The sequence below is a fragment of the Zalophus californianus genome, chromosome 9, assembly GCF_009762305.2.
Source record: "Zalophus californianus isolate mZalCal1 chromosome 9, mZalCal1.pri.v2, whole genome shotgun sequence".
NCBI lineage: Eukaryota > Metazoa > Chordata > Mammalia > Carnivora > Otariidae > Zalophus > Zalophus californianus.
In genome coordinates, this window is record NC_045603.1 from 58306345 (window position 1) to 58312976 (window position 6632).

The 6632-nt window shown below is 43.2% G+C and overlaps 1 pseudogene; it reads left to right on the forward strand.

Moving 5' to 3' along the window:
• Positions 1-4944: 4944 nt before the first annotated feature.
• On the forward strand, positions 4945-5489 carry LOC113922929 (annotated as a pseudogene).
• The last annotated feature ends 1143 nt before the right edge of the window (positions 5490-6632 follow it).

Consider the following 6632-nt stretch of genomic DNA (forward strand, 5'->3'; position numbering starts at 1 on the left):
GGGATCATAACCTGAGCGAAGGCAGCTGCTTAAGGACTGAGCCACCAGGCACCCCAAATAAAATCTTTTTTTAAAAAATAAGGGATTCCTCGGTTAAAAAAATAAAAATAAAAAATAGATTTAAGGGGCGCCTGGGTGGCTCAGTCTTTTAAGCAGCTGCCTTCGGCTCAGGTCATGATCCCAGGGTCCTGGGATCGAGCCCCGCATTGGGCTCCCTGCTCCTCCAGAAGCCTGCTTCTCCCTCTCCCACTCCCCTTGCTTGTGTTCCCTCTCTCGCTGTCTCTCTCTCTCTGTCAAATAAATAAATAAATAAATAAAAATAAATTAAAAAAATTAAAATGTAGTATTAAGACTTCCTTTGTAATTTAGTACATAGTCTTTAAAGATTTTATTTATTTATTTGAGAGAGAGAGCATGAGTGGGGGAGGGGCAGAGGGAGGCAGAAGCAGACTCCCAGCTGAGCACGGAGCCCAAGTCAGGGCTCAGCACAAGGCTTGACCCCAGAATCCCAAGATCATGACCTAAGCCGAAGTCAGCTGCTTAACCGATTGAGCCGCCCAGGTGCCCCTTGATCCTTCTGTTTCTAAGAGAGCTATGTAAATATTTCCAGTTCCAATAGTTGATTTATTTTTGTTCCTAAATTTATCGATTGTTGTTTTGTAAGTGTAAAAGGGGAGAATAATGGTACTTTCTCATATGATTGTAATGACATGTATGAATTAATACATGTAAAGCCTATAGAGTATGACTGGCACATAGAAGGTGCTCGATGAAGTTAACTATTACTATTTGTTTGTTTGTTTTATTTTTAATTCATCAAGTTTAACCTGCATCCCGTTGCAGATCTCATTGAAAAGCAGATTCCGCTTCTGCTTGTCAGGATGTCTGGGTGAGGCCCTGCATTTCACGTGACTTGGCATTTCTAGCAAGCATCCAGAGATGTAGATGGTTCTGGTCAATGGCTCTTTCTTTGAGTAGCAAGGTCCTAGAACTTGTATCTCAACCTGCTAAAAGTACCTGGATGGAGCTGCTTTGAAGAAACTGGTGATCACCAACATCCACCTATGTAACTTCTGTGACTAGGCCTTCCTGACAGAGGGCTGCTTCCCCCAGCCTCCAAGGCTGCCCAGGACTTGGAAGAGGAAAAGCAAGACTTGGGCTCCCGGCCCTGCTACCCCTTGGGCCTCCCAGTGCTGCACAAGGTCTTTGGCAACGGAGGGTGGGAGTGGGGCAGGACTAAAGATTTTATTCATTTATTTATTTTTAAATTCTTCTTCTTCTTCTTCTTCTTCTTCTTCTTCTTCTTCTTCTTCTTCTTCTTCTTCTTCTTCCTCCTCCTCCTCCTCCTCCTCCTCCTCCTCCTCCTCCTCCTCCTCCTCCTCCTCCTCCTCCTCCTCCTCCTCCTTCTTCAAAAGGGAGAGGGTGGGGACAACAGAGGGACAGGGAGAGAGAGAGAATCCTAAACAAACTCCATGCCCAGCTTGAAGCCTGACTCAGGGCTGCTCCCACAACCCTGAGATCAGGACCTGAGCCAAAATCAAGAGTTGGTAAGGGTGACTGAATCACCCCTAAAAATTTTATTTTTAAGTAATCTCTATACACAATATGGGGCTCAATCTTATAACCCCAAGATCAAGAGTTACATGCTCTACTGAGTCAGCCAGGTGCCCCAAACTATTACTATTTATGTATTTTGAGCCTATATTGCCAAGCACATTTTTGTTGGTTATATTTTCTTCTTTTCTTTGTTTATCATTATGTAATACTCTCTCCTTGGCCCCATATATTTTTTAAAGATTTATTTATTTATTGGGGGGGGAGAGGTAGAGGGAGAGAGAATCTTAAGCAGACTCCCAGATGAGCATGGAGCCAAGGTGGGCCTCCATCTCAGGACCCTGAGATCACGACCTGAGCCGAAACCAAGAGTCTGATGCTCAACCGACTGTGCCACCCAGGTGCTGCAGCCCCATAATTTTTTGCCTTGAATTTTATCACATATTACATTTAAAAAAGTTTTATTTTAAGTAGGCTCCAGGCCCAACATGCCTCTTGAACTCAGCATGACCCTGAGATCAATAGTTGCATGCCCCACCGACTGAGCCAGCCAGGCACCACCGTTTTTGTTTCAATTAAAAAAAAAAAATTTTTTTTTAGAATTTTATCACATATTAAAACCCCAATTTACTTTTAGTTTATTTATTTATTTTTGACTGGCAAAGCTTTTCCCTTGACCACAGATTGAGTTTCTAGGGAAGCCATTTCTAAGATGGAGAATAGAGTACAGGCAGTTTATTAGTGAGTGCTCGTAGGGTCAACCCTTAAAGGAAAGAAAGGAAGCAAGATTGGACAGAAGGAGAAGTTGACTGCTGAGCAGTCGCAAGGCTTCAACTAATTCTGAAGGGAACTCTGAAAAAAGGTGACTAACGGGGCGCCTGGGTGGCTCAGTCGTTAAGTGTCTGCCTTCGGCTCAGGTCGTGGTCCCAGGGTCCTGGGATCGAGCCCCGCATCGAGCCCCGCATCGAGCCCCGCATCGGGCTCCCTGCTCAGCGGGAGGCCTGCTTCTCCCTCTCCCACTCCCTCTGCTTGTGTTCCCTCTCTCGCTGTCTCTGTCTATCAAATAAGTAAATAAAATCTTTAAAAAAAAAAGAAAAAGGTGACTATCTCACCCTCTGTAGAGCAAGTGTTTTACCAAGGCATGTGACATACTTGCCACTTCCTGCTCAACCAGTCCATGTTGCATGATGTTATCAATATAGCAGATCAATTTGGGATTCTCTGAGAGATGTCTAGCTGCTTAGCTCTCTTCAGATCATTTAATGGCAGAGAGCAGAAGAGTAAACATAGCCCTGGGGTAAGACTATAAATGTACATTGTTGCCTTTTACAAGTGAATGCAAACTGTTTCTTTTCTTCTTTCTGATAGGGATGGAAAAGAATGCATTTGCCAGATCAAGGGTTGCATACCACGTACTAGGCCCCTGTTAATCTGCACTGGCAATGACACCACATATAGCAAAGCAGCCGCGATTAGGGCTACTACTTGGCTGAGTTTATAGTAGTTCACACACGTCCTCCAGTATCTGGTTTTTGCAGGGACCAGATTGGTGAATTAAATGAATAAATGATGGGGACTACTACTTTGGCATTCTTTTTTTTTTCCACAGTCCAGTAGACTTTTATTCTTTTTACAACCTGTCATGAATTCATAAGGAATGGGTTCCAGCAGCTCAGTCTCCTTTCCACTGGTTCTCACCAAGTATGCTTCTCTGGGTAGAACAGGCTGGTGCTTCCCAAGTACCTTTCTCATTGGCTTCTTTCTTGATCATTTTCCTTCACACATTTCAAGAAACTGTCTCAGCTCTCAGAGTGCTTATTATGCTCAATATGTATATTAATCTCTTGATCTTGACTAGAATCTTGTCCTTAATTTGTTTGTTTATAACAATGCAGAGCATGCTGGGTAACATTGTAGACTCCTCCCTTTTTTTTTTAAGATTTTATTTATTTATTTGACAGAGAGAGAGAGAGAGAGAGAGCACAAGCGGGGTGGGGGGGGAGAGGAGGAGCAGAGGGAGAGGAAGAAGCAGACTCCCCGCCAAGCAGGGAGCTTGCTGCGGGAATCAATCCCAGGACGCTGGGATCATGACCTGAGCCGAAAAGCAGACGTTCAACTGACTGAGACACCCAGGCGCCCCTTGGGGCATTCATTTTTGAATAGTGCCCATTTCCTTGATGTCTACAATATCATATTACTTTTCGATTCACATGTCTGTGGCCAAAGGAACAACTCCATGTTTTCTAGAAGGTTTATGTTCTAAAAATAAAAACTTAGAACAAAAAAAGATTTTATTTTTAAGTAATCTCTACACCCAAGGCGGAGCTCAAATTCACAATGCTGAGATCAAGAGTCGCATGCTCTATCGATTGAACCAGCCAGGTGCGCCTACTTAAAAATAAAATCTTTAAAAAAATAAATAAAATTTTTAAAATTTACTTGAAACAGATACCTTCTTAGGAAAACAAAACTTACTTAAACTGATCAAAGAAGTAATAGGAAACTCTGAGTGGTCCTATATCTATTAAGTAAACTGAATATGTAATTTAAAAGCTTTCCCACAGAGAAAATTGTAAACCTAGATGGATGTATTAGTGAATTATTCCAAACATTTAGGGAAGAAATAACACCAATCTTACAAAAATTTTTTCTAGGGGCGCCTGGGTGGCTCAGTCGTTATGATCCCAGGGTCCTGGGATCAAGCCCCACATCAGGCTCCCTGCTCCGCGGGAAGCCTGCTTCTCCCTCTCCCACTCCCCCTGCTTGTGTTCCCTCTCTCGCTGTGTCTCTCTCTGTCAAATAAATAAAATCTTTAAAAAAATTTTTTTCTAGATAATAGAGAAAAAGAAAATTTCCAATTCATTTTGAGACAATATAACCTGAAAAAATTTTAAATTATATATAATTTAAATATAAATTTAAATTATAAAGTAGAACAAGTACAGGCCCCTCTCTCATTAACTTTGATGTGAAAATCCCACACAAAATAGCAACTAGAATCTATCAATGTGTTAAAAGACATTAAGAAACATTAAAATCAGCTTGACTTTAGTAATTCCAGTGTGATTTAACATTGGAAAACCAAACAATGTAATTTACCACATTAACAGAATAAGAGAGAAAAGCCATGTAATCCTCTCTATAGTTGCAGAAAAAGTATTTGATAAAATTCAACACCCACTGATGGCTAAAAACTTATTAGCAAACTAGAGATAGGGAAGACTTTAAAAATTTTTGACAAGAGCGTATCTACCAGAAACCTGCAGCAAACACCACACACATCTAATGGTAAAATATTGGAACTTTTCTCCTGTCTTAGAAAATAAACAATTGTTAGGCAGTTGCAGTCGTGCTCTCCGAGTTCCTGTCTCCCTCCCCGCACCGCCCGGGATGGCCTCCCAGAACCGCGACCCAGCTGCCGCCAGCGTCGCCGCCGTCTGCAAAGGAGCCCAGCCCAGCGGGGGCCCCGGGGGCCCCAGGGCCCCGTGGGCAAAAGGCTACAGCAGGAGCTGATGATTCTCATGATGTCTGGTGACAAAGGCATCTCTGCCTTCCCTGAATCCAACAACCTTTTCAAATGGGTGGCGACCATCCATGGGGCAGCAGGCACAGTTTATGAAGACCTGAGGTATAAGCTCTCGCTGGAGTTCCCCAGCGGCTACCCTTACAACGCGCCCACGGTGAAGTTCCTCACACCCTGCTACCACCTCAACGTGGACACCCAGGGAAACATCTGCCTGGACATCCTGAAGGACAAGTGGTCTGCCCTGTATGATGTCAGGACCATCCTGCTGTCCATCCAGAGCCCGCTAGGAGAACCAAACATTGATAGTCCTTTGAACACGCATGCTGCCGAGCTCTGGAAAAACCCCACAGCCTTTAAGAAGTATCTGCAAGAGACCTACTCGAAGCAGGTCTCCAGCCACGATCCCTGACTGTCCAGCCTCTCTCTTTGTGTTGTCTTTTTATTTTCTCCTTAGATAGTCTTTCTCTTCATTTCTGTCTAGGACTCTGTATCTTTTTTTTTTTTTTAAGATTTTATTTATTTATTCATGAGAGACAGAGAGAGAGAGGCAGAGGGAGAAGCAGGCTCCCAAGGAGCAGGGATCCCGACGCGGGACTCGATCCCAGGACTCCAGGATCATGACCTGAGCCGAAGGCAGACGCTTAACCATCTGAGCCACCCAGGCGCCCTAGGACTCTGTATCTTAAGCTGTGGTGTCATTTTTGTTTTGTTTCTGTTTTTTTAAATTAAGTCTCTGGTTGAGCCCTTGTGATGAATATATTAAATAAATACATTGGGTTTAAAAAAAAAGAAAGAAAATAAACAACTGTTACATCCTACAATGTGAATAAACCTTGAAAACATATTAAGTGAAAGAAAGCCAGACACGCATGATCACATATTGTATGATTCCATCTGTATAAATTATCCAGAATATGTAAATCCATAAAAATGAAAGATTGGTCGTTGCCAGGGGCTGGAGATAGGGGGATAAAGGGAGTGATTGCTTAATGAATATGGGGTTTTATTATGGGGTGATGACAATGATTTAGAACTAGATAGAAGGGGGCACCTGGGTGGCTCAGTCGTTAAGCAGCTGCCTTCGGCTCAGGTCATGGTCCCAGCGTCCTGGGATCGAGCCCCGCATCGGGCTCCCTGCTCTTCGGGAAGCCTGCCTCTCCCTCTCCCACTCCCCCTGCTTGTGTTCCCTCTCTCACTGTGTCTCTCTCTATCAAATAAATAAAATCTTAAGAAAAGAAAAGAACTAGATAGAGGTGATGGTTGCGTAGTATTATAAATGAACTGAATGACACTGAATTATAATTATTTTTTCTTGTGATGTCTTTTTCTGACTTTTGTGTCAGGGTAATGTTTGTCTCATGGAATGAGTTAGCACATTCCTCCTCCTCCTTTATTTTCTTTTTTAAGAGTTTGAAAGGATTGGTATTAATTCTTTAAATGTTTGGTAGAATTCAGGGGCGCCTGGGTGGCTCAGTTGGTTAAGTGTGTGCCTTCGGCTCGGGTCATGATCCCAGAGTCCAGGGATTGAGCCCGTCTGGCTCCCTGCTCAGTG